The sequence below is a fragment of the Python bivittatus genome, unplaced genomic scaffold, assembly GCF_059951505.1.
Source record: "Python bivittatus isolate LINGU-HERP-01145 unplaced genomic scaffold, Pbiv_v1 ctg000960_np1212, whole genome shotgun sequence".
Taxonomy (NCBI): Eukaryota; Metazoa; Chordata; class Lepidosauria; order Squamata; family Pythonidae; genus Python; species Python bivittatus.
Genome location: NW_028277124.1, coordinates 5,288,101 through 5,313,037, shown reverse-complemented (window position 1 = coordinate 5,313,037; position 24,937 = coordinate 5,288,101).

The following is a 24,937-nucleotide window of genomic DNA, read 5'->3' as shown; positions in this document are numbered from 1 at the left end:
GACCAGAACAATCACCTGATGGTCCACTCAAACCATGTTTACCACAGCCTCTGATGAATTCCCTTATTGTTTACCCCTCCTGGGCTGGCAAAAAAAGAAAATGAAAAAGAAACATCACAATTTAATTTGTTTCCTCTAGATCTTGACCTAGTAGGGGAAAGTGGCAGAACACTTACCAATTTTACACCATTAAAATAAGAGGGGGGCGGGGTCCATCATCAATGTTCCATGAGCAAATTTGTTTTGTTGTTGTTTGCTTGTTTGTTCTTAAAAGCCCAGCTTTTCCCTGTTCCACTGATGGACATATAAACAAAAATGGCACAGGGAGCAGCATTCAGTGACCGGGGGCGGGGGCATTCCTGCCACAGGATACAGTAGCCAATTAGAATGGAGGGCTTGACTTTGCCTACAGTGGATTGAAGCAAACTAGGCGAACCAGATACCACCACTTGAGCTAGTAGAAAACACTGCTTTGGACACATGCCAGAATAAGATGGGTAGAGGTTGCCTTCTTGGAGGGCTGGGGGCAGGTAGAAGATGATGTGCATTCCTGTCCTTCAGAAATGGCCAGTAGCAGTTGAGCAGTTTACAAGCCAGCTGTGGATCCAGCTAATAGAGATGCATCCAGGGCAAGGTTAAGGAATTGCCATTGTTTGAGTATGGAATCGTACGTCAGTAACTTAGCAGAAGAGGTGTCCGCCAGCTTTGTCACTATTACAGAAGTCTTCCAGTAGTTTTGCTTTGGTAACAATCTCTTAACCACCTCCCCAAAATCCAGGAATGAATTTCGCACACACTAAGAAATATAGAAAAGAATGTTAAGCGAAAGGCAAAATCAAATAAGCACAATGTCAAATTGATCAATCAATACCTATTGTTAAACCAAAAGACAAAAGACCATTTCAAAATACTGATTTTTTTTTTAAAAAGCCACTAATATAATATGAGATAGCTTCCAAAAGCTAGTTTGTCATTGTGTTACATAATTCCATAAAGTTGCAGCAAAACCTCTCAAGCAGAGCCATTTTTAAAAAAAAAACACTGATGCATGTTTACTTATTATGTAACTCTGTGCTTAAGAAATGAATAAATTCACCTAAAACTATTAATAACCTTAGTATTATATTGATTCGTCAGCTGTAAAAGAAATGAAAAACCACAGAAATGTATTTAGAACAGAAATATCCTTCTTGAAAAAAATGATTCCTCTTGATTCTGATAGATCCCTTAAATTTTCTACTGTAGTCATGAAAAATATAACTGCATGGTCTCCATTTTCAAAATTTATCATCAATATTTCAGAAGCTGCTCAGCTGGAAGGAACACACAGAGGGTAGTTTTTCTGGAATTTTGATACAAGGTTCTTTTAGCAACACTTGGAGGTGGTGTTCTTGGAACTAGCCAGAAACAAAATTAAAATGCTGGCTCAGTGCAACAGTTAATATGGCAACCCCCAAAATTTTTTTTAGATTTGTTTATCCCGCCTTTATTACTTTTATAAATAACTCAAGGTGGTGAACATACCTAATACTCCTTCCTCCTCCTATTTTACCCACAACAACCCTGTGAGGTAAGTTGGGCTGAGAGAGAGTGACGGGCCCAAAGTCACCAGCTGGTTTTCATGCCTAAGGCAAGACTAGAACTCAGTCTCTTGCTTTCTAGCCTGGTGCCTTAAACACTAGACCAAATTGGCTCTTGTTTGAGAAGGCCTATCTTTGGGACCAATATCCCTTTATAATATTTACTCAGATATAAATTCCATTCAGTAAAGATCCTGTGCAACCACTACCAAAATAGGGTTGTTTGAGTTTTACACACATTTAACATCTAACACTATTGCATTATTCTGACACTGTTTTTATAAGATATTATACCTTGTATATAAGAGGTTTTTCAATTTTATTATTAGATATCTACTAGAGATATTTCTGTTCACTCCTAAGTTTGTTTACTCATAAATTAAGTCTCACTATAGCTCTCATCCAATTTATTTTCTGGATGTTATAGTATTTGAGTCAAAATAATAATGATGATGATGATGATGGTGATGACAACGATGACAAAAAAGTCTGGATAGTGGACATTGCAATACCTGGAGACAGCAGAATAGAAGAGAAAGAATTGGAGATATAAATATAAAGACCTGCAAATAGAAGTAGAACGACTATGGCAAAAGACAGCAAAGATAGTACCAATAGTAATAGGCACCTTGGGTGCAATCCCAAAACATCTGGAGCATCACTTGAATACCATCGGCATTGACAAAACCACCACCAGTCAATTGCAAAAGGCAGCCTTACTTGGAACAGCTTATATCCTGCGTTGATACCTCTAACACCATCAAACAACACCATCTGCCTATCCCAGGTCCTTGGGAAGGACTCAATAGGTGGATAGGAATGCCAAATCCAGTCTAAACATCTGGCTGACTGTGCAATCAACCATAATAATAATAGTAATAATAATAATAATAATAATAATAATAATAATAATAATAATACCACCATAAAGTGAAGTCTTCCTTGAGTTCTGCTCCCTTTGTCTACGTGGGAACATCCATGTTGTTTTTCTGACAACAATATGAAAATGATTTGCTGTTGCTTTCTTTGGAAATTTTGTTTGGTTTGATTTGGCTTCCCAGTCTAATTTACAGCCCTGGGATTTCCTGATGGCTCCCATCAAAGAATTATCCAGGTCCAACCCTGCTTAATTTTTTTTCAAGATGAGCCACTATTGCTGCTACCTATTATAGCTTCCTACATTCACTCCACATTTCTGTTTTAAAGCAATCAAAGCAGCTTTCAGAACATAAAAGTACAAAGAATGCAAATTGTCCTTATTGATTCTGGCAAGAATTACCTTCATTTTTCTCAAACTAGAATGCAGCCATTAGTCTGAATCATGCCCACATTGACAAATCCTATCTTTATTTTTCTTCTTTTCTGAGTATACTTCTATTCCAACCTACTTCATAAACTCCCCAAACCCTTCTTGTAAACTTTGTTCCTAGGACCTCCTTAGACCTGTGTAATCAACTAGATGAATTTCTGGATACCTTGTACCAACTCACTTCATACTCTGTATTTAGCTCTTTCAATTGGATTCCTGCCTTTTGAGGATCCTGTAACAAGTCTGATTGGCCAAAGAAACCATTTAAAATTTCTCATGGACCTTTACCTCTATGCGTGAGCGTTCAAGAAATATATTACTTGCATGAAGATAAGCTGCTGTGTATGTATTACTGTGGAGATTCTCTGAGATAAACTAATGGGAAGGCTACCAGATCCCTCTTATGCATAAACCGGAAGAGTACGTACGAACATATGTATGTATTATCCCATGCAGACCCCACTGGTGACACTATCTGACATATCAAGGACCCTTAAAATGTGATCTGAGGTGCAGTCAGAAGCATAACAAGTTATAAAAGTGTAGTTATCTTTGTCTCTAATTGTTTGGGTTGCATTTATTTACTTATTTATTGTTTTTCATGGCTCTCAAAAGTCATTTCAGGAAGAGTAGGGGGAGGGACAAGTTGGCTTTAAGCGGCAAACCAATAACTAACAGCAGCAGGAAGCCTTACGCCTTCTCGGCAGACGCTGCTGGAGGCTGCTTTCACAGAGTTCATTGCGTAGTAGTTAACTGAGTCATGCTAAAATAGTCAAATCCCAAGGAAAAGCAGCTATAGGAATTCGGTTGCTCATTACAACCACCAAGGTTAATGGTGAAAACATAAAAATGAGTACGTCCAATGAGACATAGTGAAAGAACAATAACTTTGCAGGAATATTAAAATCATAGTCCAACAGGGTTTGTTGAAGTCAGTGGGCCCAGACATCTGCTAGGTTGCTACCAAATCATCCTATTTCACATATGATAACAACAGAAAATGGATAACTTCATGATTATTATTGACAGGAAGACTAGAAGAAACATACCAGTATGGAAAGATTATCACCCTTGCAATTACAGGTAGTCCTCACCTAATGACCATTCCTTTAGCGCCCATTTGGAATTATGACAATGCTAAAAAAAGTGATTTACCCAAAGTTATGACTGTTGCAGCATCCCCATGGTCATGTGATTGTGATCCAGGCACTTGGCAACCAGCTCACACTTACAATAGTTGCAGCATCCTGGGGTCATGTGATCACCATTTGCGACCTTCCCAGCTGGCTTCTGGCAAGAAAATCAATGGGGAACCAGGTGATTCGCTTAACAACTGCAGTGATTCACTTAATGACTGTGGTGATTTGCTTAACAACCACTGCAAAAAAGATAATAAAATCAGGTCTGGTCACGTGATGATTCGCTTAATGATTGCATCACTCAGCTATCTAAATTTTGGTCCCAATTGTGGTTGTTAAGTGATGACTACCCATATAGTAATGCTGAATTCCATAGGGCTTTTTTTTTTTAAATCCTCCAGTAGAATGTTTAAATCATTCATTTTATTCATATTATCTCACACCATGTAGGAAAAGAGTAATGATTAAAATGAGCATATTTCCTTACCCTAAAAATAGATAAGCAGTGGAATCAAAATTTCACCAAAAGATCAGGGAGAGCCAGCCTTTGTGTAAAATGTCATGGTAAACAGAAGGAAGAGAGGGGGAGGATTAGAGTTAGCAAACAATAGGTCTATGTTCAGCTCCAAATGACCCTTGTGATCAGATCACCACTGGTCACAGCATTAGGGATGACTGGAACAGGATCTTTTGACATTAATTAGGTAATATAAGGCTAGCCAGAGCTGAGAAAGGGCAGGGCAGTAGTGGATTTCTGCCAAATTGTGAGCTCAAAGCTTTACTGTAAATTGGGAGAATGCAATAGAGACAGTTGCTAAAGTCTAGAGGTTAAAGCAAAGCATAAATGCCTTAGACAAGTTTTGCAGGACTCAGACAAAAGGTTGTGGGGTGGGGGGGAAAGCTGTTGCTTTGGTTGAAAATACAGCCACACTAGGTCAAACTGATACTTTGGGAGAGAAATGTCATTTCTCCTGTCCTTCCTCTGCAAAGGACCATCCCAGCTTCAGAGAGCTGGGGCAGGAGAGCTTGGGCTGTGCAGTGATGAAGGATTCAGGTGCTGTCCGCCTCTGATGGAGCTGTGTTCAGGGAGAGAGGGAGGAATTTAAAAAGGAATTTTTGTTTGTTTGTTTGTTTGCATTGCAGCATCTGGGTCCCAAGCACTTGGTTAGTCAAAGAACAGGAGAAACACATCTCTAAAGAAGACAGGCTTTCTTGAGCTGCAAGAAGAATCTTCCCAATGAAAATCTGGGAGTTTTCCAAACCACATTTCATCTCTGGAGATGGAGTTAGGATGAACAACTCTGGAAATGACCAGGGAAATCTCAGTTTTACCTCTTGAAGACCCTTGGACAAAAGTCTGCATGACCTTCTTAGGGACCTTGGAAAAGGAAAGAAAGGGAGGATGACTTAAGCACAGGTTTGTTTGTTAGTTTTACATAGAAACATATTTGCAGGGGTCATGAGTGTTTGTGTAGTCTCTCCTTTCTTTAAGAAAAAAGAAGTCAATATATCATGGCCTTTCATATTCCACATCAGGACTGGACAATATGTTCCAGCTCCTTGCAAAATTGGAGCAGTAATATCTCTTGGGATCATGTGGGTACCATATTATCAACTCCTGTCCCACAATTTCACTCTCTTAGTCATGTGTCTCTCTGCTCCGCCATTCCTTGGCTGAGTCTCATATCTCCTACAAGGCCAAAGACTCTCATGCGAGCCTCCTATCACATAGGATACGAGGCTTTCCCTTAATTCTATGAATTTAGGGCAAGAAAAAGAATGTCTTGGGATAAAACAAATGCTGACAAAATGGCTGCCACAATTAGTTTGCTAAGAATGCCTCTGCCGGTTCTATGGGACGCAGAGACATTAGGATGATGTCTACAGGACTCAGAGAAATAAGGATGATGCTACAGGCTGGTAACTGGCTTTCAAGTATGCCAGTTCTGAGTTTAATTTTGCTTAGTTTTTAAGCACAAAAAAAGGTTAGGAGAAAGAAAAGAGACCATGAATGCAGTGGGAACTGTCTGCCTTTGGTGTAAACAATAGTTCAGGATTCATTGTCATCATCTTGAGTACTCCAACCTTTATCTCTGTTGCAAAATCCCCATTCCTTGGGTTGTTATTTTGGATGGACTCTAACTGGGAAGGGATCTTCTTCTGGACCACAGCTCTCACAAGTAATTTACAAGTAATTCCCCTCAAATTAGGGATGCATCAGACACCAAAGTTTATTCTTGCCAGAACATGTTCCTTTCTTCCATTTCAGTAGAGTAAGCAATCTAGTGTAGCAGAGCTGAAGTTTATGAAGAGGAGTAGTAGGCAGAGCTAAATTAGTATGCATTAAGCAGGAAGTAGAGACTGGGCCTTCTTATCTTTCTTCTCATAATTAATAATAATTTTAAAAAACCCTTTGCATCTGATGACATTACTTGGGCACATCAGTGTAATTTTCTTGGTAGCAATATGAAAGTCATTTTCCATCACACCACCCCCTGCAGTCACATGATCGTGATTTGTGACTTTTTTATGATGGCCGTTAAGTGAATCATGTGGTCATTAAGCGAATTCCAGCAAAAAAAAATCCATTAGGGAAGCTAGATTCGCTTACCGACCATGGTGATTAGCTTAACAACCATAGTAAAAATGGTCGTAAAATTGGGTCTGTCACATGGTGACTTGCTTAATGACCACCTCACTTAATGACCAATTTTCCAGTCCCTACTGTGGTCGTTAAGCAAGGACTACCTGTAACTGTAAAGTTGTAAGTTGTAAACTGTATTGTAAGTTGGAAAATCCTATTTAAATATTTAAAGGCATTTATCTTGCCCCCCTCCCCCTTTTTTTTTGCCAATGACAAAAACTGCTTCTTTGGTAGAATCATATTTGCCATCTCAGTGATGTTCCATGGAGATTTCATATCATTTTAGAACATCAACATCATTATCAACATCCAGCGTCTTGGATTCTATTGTGACCAAAGAGCTGTACTAGGAAGTAAGCAGCAGCTGTTTCTTACTATCCATTAGAAAAGCAGTCTTCAGAGATATGCTGACGCTACAAGTGGAGATGTAAGGAAAATTACCTTGACAGAAATATGCAAGAACTATTACCTAGGCAAAGAGGGTTGAAACATTTTTTAAGCCCTGAGAAACAAGATAATCTTCAGATGCAGCTCAGACAGATGGTTCCCTAATTCACTGGAATAGGAGAAGAGGGAGGAGGTTCTGCACAATCAGATTTTGCAAGATTGTGTAATTATAGCCAATCTCAATCAAAGTAGTTTTAGCCTTCCTGTGAAGTTGGTTTCCTGGTCTGGTCTATCTTGTGGGGCTGACATTATGCCTTATGTGAAATAATATAGGTGTCTACTGCTTCTCTTCTATCAACCAATGAACCTGAATGGTCCTGAGTTGTATGGTACCACAGCAGGATAAAGACATCTCCATTGTATTTTTTCCCTCCATGTATACTGTTATAAATTGGAAACATTTTACATTCAACACTAAAGTTTCTTTGCCATTTTACTGCCCATTTATCTGGCCTTCACTGAAGAGAGACAGAAACATTATGCTACTTTAGTCTGGTTTGGCAAGCCAGTTGTTTAAAAAGTTAGTCTGAAAAAAATTAACAGTCAGAATGAGGGAATGAGCTGGGAAAGACAGGTCTGAGGGTGCACCAACTCCAGGAATGAGGAGCAATGCTTCTGGTTCCCAACTGACCACAGCACATTGGTGTATGCCTCAAATTGGGTTCCTCTACTGTAAACCAGTGTTTCTCAACCTTAGCAGTCTGGACAGTTTTCACCAGCTGCAGTAATTTGTTTAGTTCATAGCCAAGCCACCTTGCTGCTCACCCCCAGATTCAGTTCATTGATGATTGTTTTAAGTAGCACTTGTCCCCAAACTACCAATGCCTGAGGAATCCTCTTTCTTATTTTCCCAATTTACAACTGTTCTTTACTTCTTTTTCAGACAATTACTTCAGAGGTGTGGCTTATACAGTATGTGTGGGTTGCTCAACACCGCCTCGCAGCTCAGCGACAGAGTGCAATTGAAGGTCCCAATTGCCAGGATATAATAGGGAATCTATCTATCTATCTATCTATCTATCTATCTATCTATCTATCTATCTATCTATCTATCTCCCCCCTGCTGCTCCAGTGCTTGCCTACCACCAAGTTCAGACTGCATCTAGGCAAAATGCCTCTTCTAAAATGATATTCACTTTTACTTTTTCTAGATACTTGAATTAAGCATACAGGCAGATCTGCTGGAAAGAAAATAAAATGTAAACTTTTTCTCTGAATACACCAACCACATTGTCAATATCTGGCCTAAGGAGATAAAAGAGGAACAGTAAAATGTTTCAGCTTTCTGTTTTGGGGCAAGGAACTTTTCAGTAGCTGGAAGCTAGAAAAACAGAGATGATGATGGGTCACACAGTCAGCCAGATGTTTAAAGTGGATTTGGCATTGTTATCCACCTATCGAGTCCTTCCCAAGGACCTGGGATAGGCAGATGTTGTTGTTTGATGGTGTTAGAGGTTATGTGTTATATCACAGGATGCAAGCTGTTCCAAGTAAAGCTGCCTTTTGCAATTGACTGATGGTGATTTTGTCAATGCCGATGGTCTTCAAGTGGTGCTCCAGATGTTTTGGGATTGCACCTAAGGTGCCTATAACTATTGGTACTACTTTTGCTTTCTTTTATTATTGATGTTGTTGTTTTCAGCTGCCACGCAAGGACAGTGTCAGGAAGATACTATTAAAGGGGGAAAGATGCAATTTTCAGGCCATTTTCCTGTTTGATAGGGGGAACTGCTGGGGCGATTTTTATAGATGCATGAAAAAAACATACCACCAGTCTTAGTGATGCAACCCGGGGAGCTTATGGAGACTACTAAAAAGGGGTTTCAGAAATGCAGGTCTCTTAATCTCTTTGGAATATCACCAAAAAGCATCCTCTATTCACCCAGCCCTCCCTTTCTCTCTCCTTATGCCACGCAATGCTTTGTTGCTTACCCACAGTTCATTTAACAGCTCCTGAATGTAAGAACATGAACTGGGGAGATCAGCACTTTTCCTTGAACAAAAAATAGGAAGAACGAAACCATTCCTGAATTTAAAGAAATTTGCTGATTATTTTCTCCATACACTTTAAATGGAGGAGCTGAATATGAGTGTGATCAAATAAATAAGAACACATGAGAAAGGGCTCTTTCTGTGACTGCTTGCTAGAGATGCATGCAATTATATCATTTTAGGAAATATGCCACTCAGAAAAAAGGAAGGATCTGTCCCAGCAGCTGGCATTTTTCAGATTTGGTCTTCTGCCTCTGCTAGCAATCGTACTTAGAAACTTTAGAGGAAATTCTGCAAAGCAAATCTATTAAAACATCTCCTTGCTGAATAAGTCAGTAGACAGTTTATGCCCTGAAGCATGAGAGATTGCATCCTTTATTTATATTGTATATATTGTATTTTTCTTCAGTAAATATGAATGTCTAACCTTTTTGTTAACAGGTAGGGAATCTTTAATGTGTATTGCATACATATGTATGTTTTCATTTTGTGTTAGGTTCTGTAATAACCAAGTTAACAAGAAGCAAGTACAGATCTTCACTACATCTAAATACTGGCTTCCCTCGGAGTTATTTAGGAAAGCAAAGTTAGATCATAGATTAATAGAGGCTTGCCCATATTTGCTTGCAATAATTTGCTAACTAAATGTATCTGTAGACTACAGCCCGAGTTGTGTTTGTCTTGTTGGATCATAGGCTATGCAGGCCTAGCTGAACTCCAGGTAAGTTTTCCATATGTGGTGGCTTCCATGAGTTAGAATTAAAGCTATGGGCAAAATCTCACTTCTTTGAGTAAGCCCCATGGAGCAGCACTCTTATACACTAAATTGAATAAGTTGACCCTTCTGAGATAATTAAATTTGGGAGTGGGTTTCAAAAGGATGCAATCCTGAATATGCAGCATTACAGGGTGAAATTTTAAATACTTGTAAAAGTTTCCAAGTACTCTACATATTCATATAGTTATGTTGCTGGGCCTATAGGTTCTGGCTGCAAAAATCCAGGTGGCCTTAGACCAGGGTTCCTCAACCTCAGCAACTTTAAGATGAGTGGACTTCAACTCCCAGCCTGGCTGTGGAATTCTGGGAGTTGAAGTCCACCCATCTTAAAGTTGCTGAGGTTGAGGCACCCTGCCTTAGACAGCAGTAAAAAGATATGAAAGCCAGGCAGGAAAGCATAATCATTTCCTATATCTCTTTGCAGCCATCTAGTGGCTGTCTGAAACCTTTCAGCCATGAAATCATAGGCCTACATGTATCACTGAACACAGGATTATGGCCTACCAGGTTGTCACAAGTTTAGCAAGTGTTGTAAGTACAGTAATACTTTATTAGTATAAAAAATTCTGCAGCCATATGCTTTAATCCCAATGTACTTCATGCAGCTGTTGAGGTTATCTGCTTAAAAATGTCATTTTTCTAAACTAGGATGTATTTTTGTACCTTATAACTACTTTTTCTTTGACTATATAATAAAATAATGAAGTGAGGGACACTGAGAAGTACAATTTCATAACTTTTATAATCTGCATACAATCCTTAGCCCTTACAATACCTTTTTGGCAATCCTGAGCTTTGTCGTAAAAACTGTGAAGTTCAGAAATAGTGGTTCAGTTTGTGTCTGAACCACTAAATGAAAAAAAAATCAATCATTCCTTAGATCTGCAGTGTGAGCTCTCTAAGCATGAGTTCAGTGGTATCATTGCAGCTTTATTGCACAATTTCTGAGAATTGTGGAAAGATTTATTTAGTGGCTGAAGAATAAGTTTTAAATTTTAGCTTCTTCTCTCCCAGTCATCCATTATGCTGTTGTTTTTATCACTTTTTAGAAAATTCCCTTTCTGCTTGAGCAAAGGCAAGAGGAAGAAGTGGAGAACTAATAATAAAATTGATTGGTGGGAGGGGGAAACATGCATTAGCAGGTCTCTTAATCCTCTGGAGAGCTGCAACCTCTTTAAAATTATAAGGGCACAGCATTAGTCAAGAAGCAAGTGTATTAGAATCTTTAGCATATCATTTTACGCAGGCAAGGAATGAAGGACTGGAGGAATAGCTTCTATTCTTGCAGAGTGCAGTAAAATAAACAACAGCTCACTGATATAAGGAACCTGGGGAGCTATTCAAATCATTAAGAGAAACATTTCTGTTTGTATATGATTACATTGACATAGAACTAATTACAAAAGTCAGTAAGTAACAAATTTGAAAAGTTAGATCGTGCATTTTGTTAGAGATATTAACAGGACTGGGGAGACTGTTAAGACAAAATAGGGGTATATATCTGGGCTAGATGGCCACAATTATGTCATAGCCTAAGGGAGGCCACTCTATAAATAGGAATAGAATTAATGTTAAACTTATATCTGATTTGTCTATCTCCGTGTCCAACCAAACCAGGGCATGTTTAATTGCTTTGAACCAGCAATGATGTTGAAGTCAAAGGAAAAAGAGAAGCAACTGTAATAAATTCAGAATGCTCCCCACTTTTTCAACTCATCTCCCTAATCCCTTGGCTCATAGAAAAAACTCAGATTTCAGAAACTGGTAGAGACCCTGTATAAGAGGAGAACCTTTGGAGAGATGGATGACAATGGGACTTATAGAGATTCAACTTCCTTCACTTGCACTCATACTTTGCTTTTATACCGAGACGCTTCCCAGCCCCTCCCTCCCCAGCATATGACTGAAGCAATTCCATGCTTAAACGCTTAGAACGGCTTTCATGTTATCTAGTTTGGTTTTCCCGTGACGCTTCACCTCTGTTCTTAAATAACTGAGCATGTTGCAATTTACAGTCTGTTGGGTGGTTATTGTGGCATAAAATTGATTTGGATCAGACTGGCACGGAAAGGGACCCACTTTTCACTGTACCACTTTTTGTGCATTAGCATGTGTTCTGTGTACTTTCACACTGATGAATGTCCAAAAGCGGGTCTTGCAAGGAAATCCTCTGAAGGGCATTATTTTGATACACAATTTTATATTTTATATATATATATATATATATATATATATATATATATATATATGCTTCACATAATGTATAACCATACCTGTAACAGTGCACTCTATTTTATTTCTAAAGGGTTAACTTGCTTTTGCTTTGTAAAGAGCACTGGTTTCTTCCCCCCCCCATCTCTTTGCTGAATGCCCGATTGTCTTCGAATAAGCAATTAGCCGAGTACAAGCTGTTTGTTGTACCAAGCTTTTTGCAACAGTTGTGGGGCCCTACATTCTAGAGAGAGATAAGAAAAATCTGGTATGCCATTCCCTTGGTAACCAGAAGAAAAAGTTACAGTTAAGTTTACCTTCCTAAGAACCACCTTTCACTTGCTCAGACCGTCCCAAAAATCCCTTGTATGGGTATGAGGGGATGTACTATCTGATTACAGATTTAAATGTCTATAAAGCCTCTGATGTTTGTTTTGTGAGGTGTGATTTCATCAACATCTCTTGTTAATGTGTTGATTGGGGTCACCCAGCTGTGTCTTGATCAAAATACATCTGCTATCTTAAAGAAGCCTCGTCTCAAGTCTCTTCATTTGGCTTTATTGAGACTTGGGAAATAAAAGGTGCCATACACCTCCGAGATCTCCAGGGATGATTCACTCTGAGTCTAAGCTGTGTCAGGTTTGGAAGGTTTGTGGGCAGCAAGGGCAGGCATCTTATGGATTAACAAAGGCCTCTCTGAGAGTGAACATATTGAGTTTCGTGGTTCTTGCTTCTTTAAAAGTCATCAAATTACAAGTGATTAATCACATTTCAGGAGGGGGTGGGGGGAGCATGTGCATCTCATTATCTTCTGTTCACTCAGTCGCCAGAGGAGAAACAAGTCAGTTGTGTGGACTCTCCTCCTTTTCCATCCTTCAAGACATTGCACATCTACTTCTGACATTCTGAAGTCTTTTGTTCTTCCATCTGTTCTCCCAATTCCTGAAACTGTGGTCAGATGATAAAGCACCCTATTTCTCAGATCCTCTTCAATCACAGGTGTGCATCAAATATTAAAATGTACTAGGCAAGACAGGGCCCTGGGACTACAGCAAAGATTTTACTTATGGATAAACAAGTATAGAAACTGGACAGTAAGTGCCCCTGTGACTACTTGCTCCTAGTTAATTTCATAATCCAATTTTGTCAACAAGCCTAATCAGGCAATTTTATAACTGGTTTCAAGTCAGTTTCACAACAAGATGGAACACTTTTACTTGATTATATAAGTAATATGAATTTTCCCCTTTGTGGGAGTATTCATGTGTGTTTTTCCAGGATACCCAAAGTTCCAATCTGAACTGAGAATATTGTGCAAAGATTGGAGAGGATTAAACTTCCTAACTCTGCACTATAAAATAAAAGTTTACCACTAAAATCCCCCCTACCACTACCCAAGCCTTTTAACCTGTTCAAATAAAGGCAGGGTGGGAGCCGCAGATTTAATTGCTGTAATTTACCCGAAATCCTCTTTCCCCAGACTTAGAGCAAATCAAAAACAAAACACCCTAGCTTTTCTTTTGAAAAATGTTAATAGATAAGAAGGTGGGGGGGGAGAGACAATGGGAATAGAAAGAAAGGAAGCCACAAAACACAGTCCGTCTTTCCCACAAGCACCTCCTTCCTAATTGTGCCACAATTGTACATTTTCCTCCCAACATCTAAAAGATAAATAAATAATGAGTTATTTTTCCACTTTTTCTTTCCCCAACATATTTTCTGCAGTAAGAAAAATGATGAGGAAAGTATTAGAAACATATGGATTATGAAAGTAGGTGTCTTTCATTATAAACTGGATTAATAAGTTCTTTTTGGAAAGAGCAAAGAGGAAAATAGTTGCAGGTGGAAAGAAGCTGGCATTTGTAGCCTGGGAATAAAGCAGAGGTGGGCATTGTTTGAGGAGTTGTATGTATAGTTGTGTGTGGGTATACTTCAGTTCTTGAAGTTTATTTTTTTTTAATTAACTTCTTAAGGTTGTAGTTAAAACTTTCTTTTGTTAAGGATTGAAGGCAAACTCACCCAGTGCTTTCAAACTTGTCAATCCAAAGGTTTCTAATAGCTGAAAAGTAGTTAACAAGCAATTTCCAAATGATTAGAAAAGGAAATATGTAAACCCAATGTCCTTTCAAAGGCACTGACCTGCAGTTTGAGCAAGATGGCTATTCCCTTGTCTCCCAAAGCTCAAAACCCACCAGAGACCACTGTCTTGTGGTCTCCGTGTGAGGAGCAAGTGTCTGGAGCACTTGTGGGTAATCTCTCCTTTGTCTGGAGAGGTTCAAAGAGCTGGTCTACTTGCCGGTTCTTCATTCTTCACCATGGCTGTTGTCTTCAGTCCACCATTCTTCCTCCGAAAGTGGTCAGGAGGAACTTCCTGACTGAACAAGCTGTCAGCCAATGGAACAAACTGGCCCATGATGTGGTGAGTTCTCTTTTGCTAGAGGCCTGTACTCTGTCAGAGATGTTCTAGTGGATCATGCACTGAGCATGAGGCTTAACTGGGTGACCTCTAAGGTTCCTTCGAACTCTATAATCCTATAATATGTAAAACAGCAATGCCAAAAAGATGGCAATCAGTTCAGATAAACTCAAATATTTCTGTGTATTGTCGAAGGCTTTCACAGCCGGAATACGATGGCTGGTGTGGGTCTTCTGGGCTGTGTGGCCGTGTTCTGGAAGTTTTGTTTCCTAACATTTCGCCAGCATCTGTGACCGGCATCTTCAGAGAGCAGGAGCACAGACAGGAGCAGTTCTCTCTGTGCCCAGGATGATGTGACCCTTTTGTGGGTATTTATAGAGATCTAAAGGGGGGGATTGGGGGTGTGTGGTGGTGGCATTAGGGGTGTGTGGGGGTGTGTGGGGTTTGGGTTAACGAGTGGCTGCTTGTTTTGGTGTCAGAATATGTGTGTATCTTCCTGGGGATTAGACAGGGTTTTTTCTTCTATTGAGTTGTTAACGAGTGGCTGCTGGGGGTGATTAGTATGTTCATTGTGTGAATTGTTCACACGTCCTGGTGGTTGAGCTGAGTTCGTTGACCTTTTGCAGGCTGTATTTTTCAGGATTGGTAGCCAGGTTTTGTTGATTTTTAGACTCTCCTCTTTTTTATTGAAGCTGTGCTGGTGTCTGTGAATCTCAATGGCTTCCCGGTATAGCCTGGTATAGTGGCTGTGTATAATCTTAAGACCCACCAGAAAAATACAAGTGCTAAAATCAGCAAAAGACAAAAGGGATCCCCTCACCGCCGCAGGAGTATACTGCATACCATGCAGCTGCAGGCAAGTATACATCGGGACCACAAAATGCAGCATCCAGACCAGGATAAAAGAACATGAAAGACACTGCAGACTACAGCAACCATAAAAATCTGCAGTAGCTGAACATGCTCTCAAGCACACTGGACACAAAATCCTATTTGAAAACACAGAGATACTGGACAACACCAACAGCCACTATACCAGGCTATACCGGGAAGCCATTGAGATTCACAAACACCAGCACAGCTTCAATAAAAAAGAGAAGAGTCTAAAAATCAACAAAACCTGGCTACCAATCCTGAAAAATACAGCCTGCAAAAGGTCAACGAACTCAGCTCAACCACCAGGACGTGTGAACAGTTCACACACTGAACATACTAATCACCCCCAGCAGCCACTCGTTAACAACTCAATAGAAGAAAAAACCCTGTCTAATCCCCAGGAAGATACACACATATTCTGACACCAAAACAAGCAGCCACTCGTTAACCCAAACCCCACACACCCCCATACCCCCACACCCCTAACGTCCCCACCACACACCCCCAATCCCCCTTCAGATCTCTATAAATACCCACAAAAGGGTCACATCATCCTGGGCACAGAGAGAACTGCTCCTGTCTGTGCTCTCTGAAGATGCTGGTCACAGATGCTGGCAAAACGTTAGGAAACAGAACTTCCAGAACACGGCCACACAGCCCGGAAGACCCACACCAGCCATCAAATATTTCTATTAAATGTTTTATTCATTTCCTGCCAAAAAATCATCACCACCACCACCACCATCATCACGATTCATAAATCAGTTGCTTGATAGCCTGGCAATAGAATAGATAAGCCCTGGTAGCCTGCATTATGTCAGCCCCAGGCCCTTTCATTTCATATTATAGTAATAATTACAGCTGGAGAATAGGGGAAATGTATATCTTTAGTGACTTAAAAGCCTATAATGTAATTATTCAAGTAACATGATTGATTGGGCCCAATAAATTAATAAAGGAGCCCTTTGGAACAAATGCAGATTCTTCTTCCATAGCATCATTATTGAAAAGCAGTGATAATCTTAAAATGTGGCTTATCATAAATTCTCTGGGGCACTTAACAATTATGAAGTCAAAAAGAAAGTAAGAACATCTCAGATCTTCTCATGGAACAATTGGAATCAAACATAAATTGCAGACGTGGACTCTGTAGGGGGACAAGGGGGGCAAGTGACATACACATCCTAACATTACATAAATGTACTTGTACATCATTCATGCAGTGATGTCATGATGTGCATTACATCATTGTAGCTTCTACTAGACACCAATGACTGAAGTCACAGCCGGCCAAAAAGACAATTAAAAAGACATATACATCTCATTGCACTGAACATGCAAGAGAACAAAAGTGTATGGATACAACTCCCAATCTTTTCATATAGTTTTTCTCCTGATACAGGGGAATAGCAACTTCCATCTATTTGTACAACAATGTCCAGATCCTGCTACCATCTCCAATCTACAACAGTCATTTACATGTTTTAAAACATGGTCATACACAACTAACATAAAGTAGCATTTGACAGCCATGATGCCTGCACAAAAGAACACTCAGTGAATTGGGCTCATAAATTTGACCCATGTTTATAACTTATAATCAAAATCCTGAACATTCAGGATAATTTGGGAATTTAAAGAGAATGTGGCAATATGACTTTTCTTTATATTGAAAAGTAACTTCCCTTGGTAATGATTTTCAAAGCAATTAACACTTTGATTTGCAGTTGAGGGATCCTATGCATAATTATGCAAAAATTAAAACATTATTATGCAGAATGGAGCTTACACCTATATAATTATGCATAGGATCACAGCCTTAGTTCTGCTGATGTCAATAAGATGTATCAGCTTCAATTCAAGCTTCAGTTCATTTGCTCAAAGGACTAGCTGTTATGTAGCTTTTTCACTTAGAAGTATAATGTACAGGTATGTGGTTTCCACCGTACTTTCCCATCTCATTTTATTGATCTTGGTCTTTCTACATATCATAAACCTGTGTTATTACAATAACAGATCTCTGTATTTACTGGGAGATTTCTAAATAGACAGTGGTTCTCAGGCAACACCTCTTTAAAAAAATAGTAAGCCATATGTCAATAAGATAATTCTACTGTAGTTTGTCCTATTAATATATGGCTTCCTACTCAAATGAAATCAGTGCAGTTAGTGGGTAGAGTCTTGTCTTAGATCTGTGACACCTGGGTTCAAGTCCCAGCTCAGACATAAATATATTAGGGACCTTGGGCCAGTTACTATGTTTCAGCCAAGTCTACCTCTTAGAGTTGTTCTAAAGATAACATTATTGGCGATCATGTATAGTATTCTGAGAAAAGGATGAGATCACAGTGAAAATCAATAATGTCAGATATTTGGCAGTGGCCAGCATAGTGCCAAGGACAGGAGAGCATGCTGGTTTTTAAAACCTTTTTGAAATAATTTAAGTTTGTTGGGTGGCCTTGGGCAGGTCATTATCTTTCAGGTCATAAGCTATCTCATGGATGACTTGAGTAAATAAAATTAACCAGCACTGTATCCACTGCTAAGTGCTGCAGAATATATATCCACAGAACTTTATTTGGCTCTCAGACAGCTCACGGTCATGACATTTACTTGTCAGTAAGTATAGAGACGCGAACAGCCTAACTTTTGACACATACTTATTTCAGTAATTTGTGGCATGTAGGAAACCAGAATGACAGAGAAATTCACCTTTGTTCTTTGCTTGGTCAGAGAGAATTGGCACCGAAGCACCAAAGGTAAGTGGCTACATGCCAGCCTCATCATTCACCTGCCACCTATTGATTGGCCATGACTTCCAGTCCAAGCATTCAAGAACATTTCAAGGGATTCCCTTCACTGAATTAAAAGGGAAGGAGAGTTTGTTCTATTTGCACACGTATGCTAGGGCTGCGTAGTGGGTTCAAAGGCAACAAGATATTTTGGAGGGCATGGGGGCATGCCCATAACATCTTTGGGGGGTTACTTAGCCCAAATGCATTACTTCTGGATCACACATCTGCAGAGGTCATCTGTGTGATCCCTGGGAAAGGCTCAGCTGCTTCAAGGAGCTGCAGGCAGGCCTAGGTAGACTGAGATAATATGCTACACCACCTGGATCCCTGCCTGGCTACCCTTCTTCTAGTCTGCCTGTTTATCGAATCTTCAAAAGACGTTTGGTGCTGTAGTGCCTCATTGTAAGACACAACATTCACCTTTTGGCGTATGTATTTGTACTGCCCATTGGTGATTTAATTTGCTTATTGTTGGCTAACTTAAAAAAAAATAATTTAAAACAAGCTAATCTTTGTACACTGTCTAGAGTTGCTTCAACAAATGAAGCGGCTAATACATTGATTAAATACATACATTTAAAAGACCAGGGCTTGGGCTCTTTGCTGACAGCAGAAATTTCAGCTCAAGATTGCATCTGCTTCCTGGGACTTTAAAGGAAAGCTATCCTGGAGTAGTGGGGTCACTGAAGAAAGAGGCTGGCCTGGGGTCCTTCAGGGAGAAGCCAAAGGTATCTAAGGCTGTTTTGTGTACATGCAGAGCAGGATTTGTGATGGAGAAGGAATCTGGACTGCTGATCCTATTTGCACCAAGTATTAAAAGAAACATCAAGAAGATGGGACAGAATGAGGGTGGGAAATGGGCTCCACAGGATTTTAAAACAACTATTGGTAAGGAGAGAGATGGTGAAAGACTGCAACCTGGCCATTTTAGGCACTGACTGGCCTTCTTTACTTTGAGAATGCAGTTTAAATAAGGAACTCAATTATTTAATTAATTATATAATAGAGCGCCAATTTGGGCTAGTGGTTAAGGCACCAGGCTAGAAACCAGGAGACTGTGAGTTCTAGTCCCACTGCAGGCATGAAAGCCGGCTGGGTGAGTTTAGGCCAGTCACTCTCTCTCAGCCCAACTCACCTCACAGTGTTCTTGTGGGGAAAATAGGAGGAAGGAGTATTAGGTATGTTCGTTGCTTTGAGTTCTTTATAAAAATAATAAAGGCAGGATAAAAAAAAAATCTAAAAAAAATCCCTGAGAGTAAAGGTTGCACCTCCACTGTAAAAATTCTCCTCTTAGATTCTGTTGGGTCAGTGGCTGGTAAAATGACTGGTTATCCAGGATTTAATCCTGGGTGTGGTCACAGAGACATGTCTCAGAGATGAGGGAGGAGTTCAACTCTCTCCACTGTTTGCCAGCTGTGATATGGGGCAGCAAACTATGTCTGGAGGGCTTGAGATGGAGGAGATGAGGTCTTTAGCAATTCTATCTTGCTGACCAAATGATCCATTCAGTAATCCAAGCTACTTTAAGAAACCACTGTCTGGATTACAAGCTTTGGCAATGAAGTTGGTCAGATGTTCTGTTCTGGGTGGCTGTTCCCACAACCCCTCCCCCAGGAGAAATGTGGTTTCTGTTTGTTTCCATGTGCAAGTAATTAGGTGACAATAGAAGTCATCTAGTCTCTAATACTCTGCTCAGTGCAAGATCAATATGAAAAATAGCTACCACTGTTTGGCTCTTCCTACTGTCACTTGAACAGGGAATCTGACAAACTCTTGTCAATTTCACCTCAGGCCTTGCTCTTCAAAGAAGCCAGCAAACCAAAAGCATTATTGAGTTCTAGTCCAGGAAAACTGGGAGGTGCATCTGGTTTAGGGACTTGCTTGCTTCCTTATTGTACTCACCCACTAGAACACACATAGATATGCTCAACCCCATACACAGGTTCCTTTCCTCCCTTGTCCTTTTTCTCTGTTGCAGCTTTCCACTCACTCCTACCAGTCATCCCTAGCCTCCTATTTCTCCACCATTTCTCTGTTTTTAGATCATTTCATAAGGGAAGGGAAGGGAAGGGAAGGGAAGGGAAGGGAAGGGAAGGGAAGGGAAGGGAAGGGGAGGGGAGGGGAGGGGAGGGGAGAGGAGAGGAGAGGAGAGGAGAGGAGAGGAGAGGAGAGGAGAGGAGAGAAAAGAGAAGAGAAGAGAAGAGAAGAGAAGAGAAGAGAAGAGAAGAGAAGAGAAGAGAAGAGAAGAGAAGAGAAGAGAAGAGAAGAGAAGAGAAGACCCACTGTTTTACCAATTTACCAGTGGACATATTATATGTATTTTTTTAAAAAAAATCAATCACTATTTCACCAATCCAGCAACCCAGGATTGTTCAGTAACCAGAGGTATGGGAGGCCTCCCCCCATCACACACATTAGCCAGTTAGAACAGAAGCATTGCCTACAATGAAATTAAGCACAGCAGATAGACCAACAACACCACTTGTACCAGCAGAAGCAGGGAAACACTACTTTTGATATGGAGCAAGGAAAGATGTGTGGAGGTTGCCTTCATGGTGGGCTTGGAGGAGGCTGACAATGGCCTCATGTATTTCTATTCTCCAGAAGCAGTTAGTGGGCCATGCTGGGGCAAGCAGGACATGCATGAGCCCTTAAGGAAAGAATCCAAATTAAAACATCCCTGAGAGATAGCTGCCCATGATCTCCTTGAACACATGTAGTAAAGGGAGCTTAATACTTCTGTCATAATTGGTTCCACTACCAGACTGTTCTTACTATTAAGAGGTTTTTCCTAACAATCAACCAGAATCTGCTTTTTGTGTGACACCTGTGACTCCCTGCAGGTACTTGGAAGGGGCTATTGTATCCGCCCCACAGAGTTGGTTACCATCGAGAAAGAAATTTGGCTACCATCAAGTGCTCATGTTGATTTTTGTATCCCAGACCTGGTAGCCCTATGTTAGCTTCTTGCTTCTCTGTTACTTGTTCTGCTTCAGATCATAACCAACTGGTGCTAGGAATGAGTACTTTTGCTCAAAAAGGACAACTCCTGTAATTGCACATAAACTTTCCTGATATTTTGCTTATCAACTTTGAAGCTGGGATGATGTTTTGTTTATCATCATCATCATCATCATCATCATCATCATCATCATCATCATCAGTGTGTAGAGAACCTGGGGACACAAGAACTTACTGCTTTGTGGCAGGAGTCACAGTTATGGAAATCCCCATCACAACCAGTCCATTCCTGGAATCTCTGCAGCGTCTGTTTCTCAACTTGGCCTACCTCGAAGAGCTGACATCAATCTTGAAGTCATCCCCCAGTTTCTCTCTCTAACCATGGATGCAAAGGCAAAAAAATAATTATGAGTGTGTTAGTTAAAAAATTTTTTTTCCAGAACTCCTGATCAAGAGGCAAAGCAGTAGTGATAAAAAATTGGCAATAAAATGAAACTTGTGTTCACTGTAATTTATTTATGCAAATTTATATATTAAACATATTTAAATTTCAAAAAAATGGATGCCCCAGTTACAACACTAGAATTTATTTAGCTTTTTTCTGTTTTCACCTGTTTCTATACTATTTGCAGTTCTATCGGTTCTTAACCAATGATCCATATCTGGAAAAATGTTGATATTGCATAAATATTTATCAGGCCTAATTAAAAAAACAAAATAAAACTAATATGCATATCCTTAGGAAATGATATGCATGTACTGAGGGATATATATCTAGGATGGATATGACAGTTTAATATTAGGAGGCTGAAAAGTTATGCAGGAGAATCACCATTGTGATGTTACTAGGAATGCTGATGGCCTGGTGTAGATAAACCTGACATGCAGCATAATAATGTACACAGTGGTAATGGATTAGCCTACTGAAATTAAATTGGATTTTTTTTCCCCATTGTGAATGCCTGGAATAAGGCACTTAAGCACCTAGCTTCTCTATCCAGCTGGCCTGCCTTTGCAAATACAATTTTCATGTATGTTCATTCTAGAGGAAGTCCTACTCCAAGGGAATTTGAGGCACACATGCATTACAATGCACATGTATGAAATGTATTGATTCCCACGTAGTTCAGTGGGATTTATGGCTCAATAGGTGTGCATAGGATGCCACCTTGTTGATTGAGCAGACCTCTTAAAACCACCCTATCTCTCATTGCTGCATTTAGGACAAACTGATAATCAAACTGAAATCCAGAAAAAGCATCTTAAGCGGTGAAGAGGCAGGGAGGGAGAGACTCAGTGTAATTGCTCTTGCGCTGCTAAGTTAGAAACTCCCACTGGATTTTAAGATCTCTCTGCTGGTGAAGTTTCTCAGCAGCACCATCCAAAACCGCTGGGCCTTTTAACTCCCTCAGCTGCCCTTTAGAAAACATGGGTCGCTTAACGCCTAGGGAAATGTTTGTCGGAGTTTGGGGGCAGGCAGGAAGTTGGGTTCTGTGCATGTGCTTATGGGAAGAGGGAAGATTCAAGTGGTGGTGAGGGAAAGGCAGCCAGCCACCTTCTGCATGGACCACTTACAGTTTTAATGACAAGGGCTGGTGATGTTCAGCCAATGAGAGGGGAACAGCCAGCATCAAAGCAGGAAGCAGATGAGTGGGCAAAGAGGGGAAGGGAAGTGGATTCAAGGGTGTCCCCCCTGACACACACCTTCTCTTATGGAACCCTATCAAGTTCAGAACCCAGTTTGAAGAACCTCACTCTAAGTATCTCTTACGCCACTTCATCACCCAGAGTTCCTCTGAAAACCAAGAGATGCTCTGAGATCCATGTGTACAGACAGTCTGCATGAGTGCAGTTTAGTCCAAGCCCATTCTTGCTCCTCATTCCAGGCAGTCACTAAGGCCACAGCCAAACCACAAACCAGAGCCTCAAAGACAACCCCAAGCTCCCTCTGAAACTCAATTGTGTGTATCAGATGCCTGGGGTGTACCAATCTAATAAATCTTTCCCTGCTAGGGCAGGGTGCTATTGGAGAGAACTTCAAGGTCCAAAAGGAGTGAGCTAATCATGACAAAGGACTCATCACCCACATTCAGAACATGTCACCATCACCCTGAGACAAAACCGAGATCTAGCATGCGACTCCCACTGTGAATCAGTCCCTTAGTAATTTGGGTCCTGGCCATGGTAGCTATAAACTCCCAAGCTGCCTTTGAATCTGTATATAGATAAGGCAAACTCAAGTCCCCCACTATCAAACATTTAGGGAATTCCAACTCACTCACAGCATTGAGCTGCTCATATAAGGAGGCCTCTGCCTAGTAGGGAAGCTGGTATACTAGCAGCAGTCCCACATGATTCCTACAGCCTAGCTTCACAAACGGAGTCTCCCATCCAGTGATCTGTGGAGCAGCACCCCTGGAAGCCACTAGAATTCCTTAGATGCCACTCTACTGCCCCTAGCCTGGAACTGCAGCTGATGCCACACATAAAACCCTGGTGGGTACAGTTCCAAGAGGGCAACCTCCCCCACCCATGCCCAACCAGATAATGCATGCAAAGCGAGCCTTCTCATCCACAATTAAATCATGGAGAGGAGCTTTATTGCGGCCAACTGTGCATTCAGTAGCAATAGCCAGAAACAAGGGTCACTGAGGTGTTGATGACCGGGTACTGGGGTGGAGTGGAAGGGATAGAACATGGTATTGGCACTAAACAAAATTGCCTCCCCCATAAATGGCCTAACCCCTGTCTCCCACCATATTATTTTGTCCATCACCACCAACCCAGCAACCTCCCTGACCCCCATCCTCCCTCGCCCCGGTCAAAGCCTCCACCAGATGCCATAATTTACCCAATCAATTGGCAGGTCTAGACAACCAGGACATTTCTGCCTACCATCTGGTCAAGACCATCAATCCAATCCACCCTCCACTCCCCGTCCACTTGACACCCACCATCCACACTACCCTCTAAGCACTCCACCCTTCCCTGGGGAGCCAGAGGAGAGCCAAGAAACAAACCGTTCCTGCTAAGCTAATCAAAGATGATACAAGAAGCAGAAACCCAGAACAGAAAAAGTAAAGTACTGATTGTTTTACAAATGAAATTGCTTGATTCTATGTGAAGGTAATTTCATGGAGCTTTGAAGAGTTAAAATGAAGCTAAATACCAAAGCCTTTTGAATGCAGTCAAATGAAAAATACAAATTCTTCACCTTTCCTATGAAATAAAAGTAAATAACAGTTGCTATAAGATAGCTACTCAAGCTTAATTCCTTGTTGCTAAAAATAGTTCTGGGCAATTATAATCTGAGGCTGACTCTTGCCACAGTTAGGCAGTCTGCGTGCAGAACTGTAATCAAAATCCACCATACAGAATGGAGCTGTAGATTTCACTCAAAGTTTCCCCCTTATACTGATTATTCTTTATCTGATGGGAGACTGCTTTCATTTTTCAGTATAAGAAGCAAAACTGTAGCTAATTGGTTGCTACAAACTCCCTATTTTTTTCAATCCCTTCTCAAAAATCTCTATGTGGATTAAGAAAAGATCTGTGTGGGAGTGTATCTGTGCCTGTATACATACACATGGGAGAAGAAAAAGTAACAGTTCCTTCATCCTTCAAGAAATCACTTTTATAAGCACTACTGTCAAGACACTGAGGAAGAAAGAGACAGAGAAAGAGAAAGGGGGGGGCAAGCTTAACATGTCTATCAAAGAGTTACCCCCTCCCACATACACTTGCTTTGGGAAACAATTGGTTGGATAATCTACTAGATGGGTTTTCAAT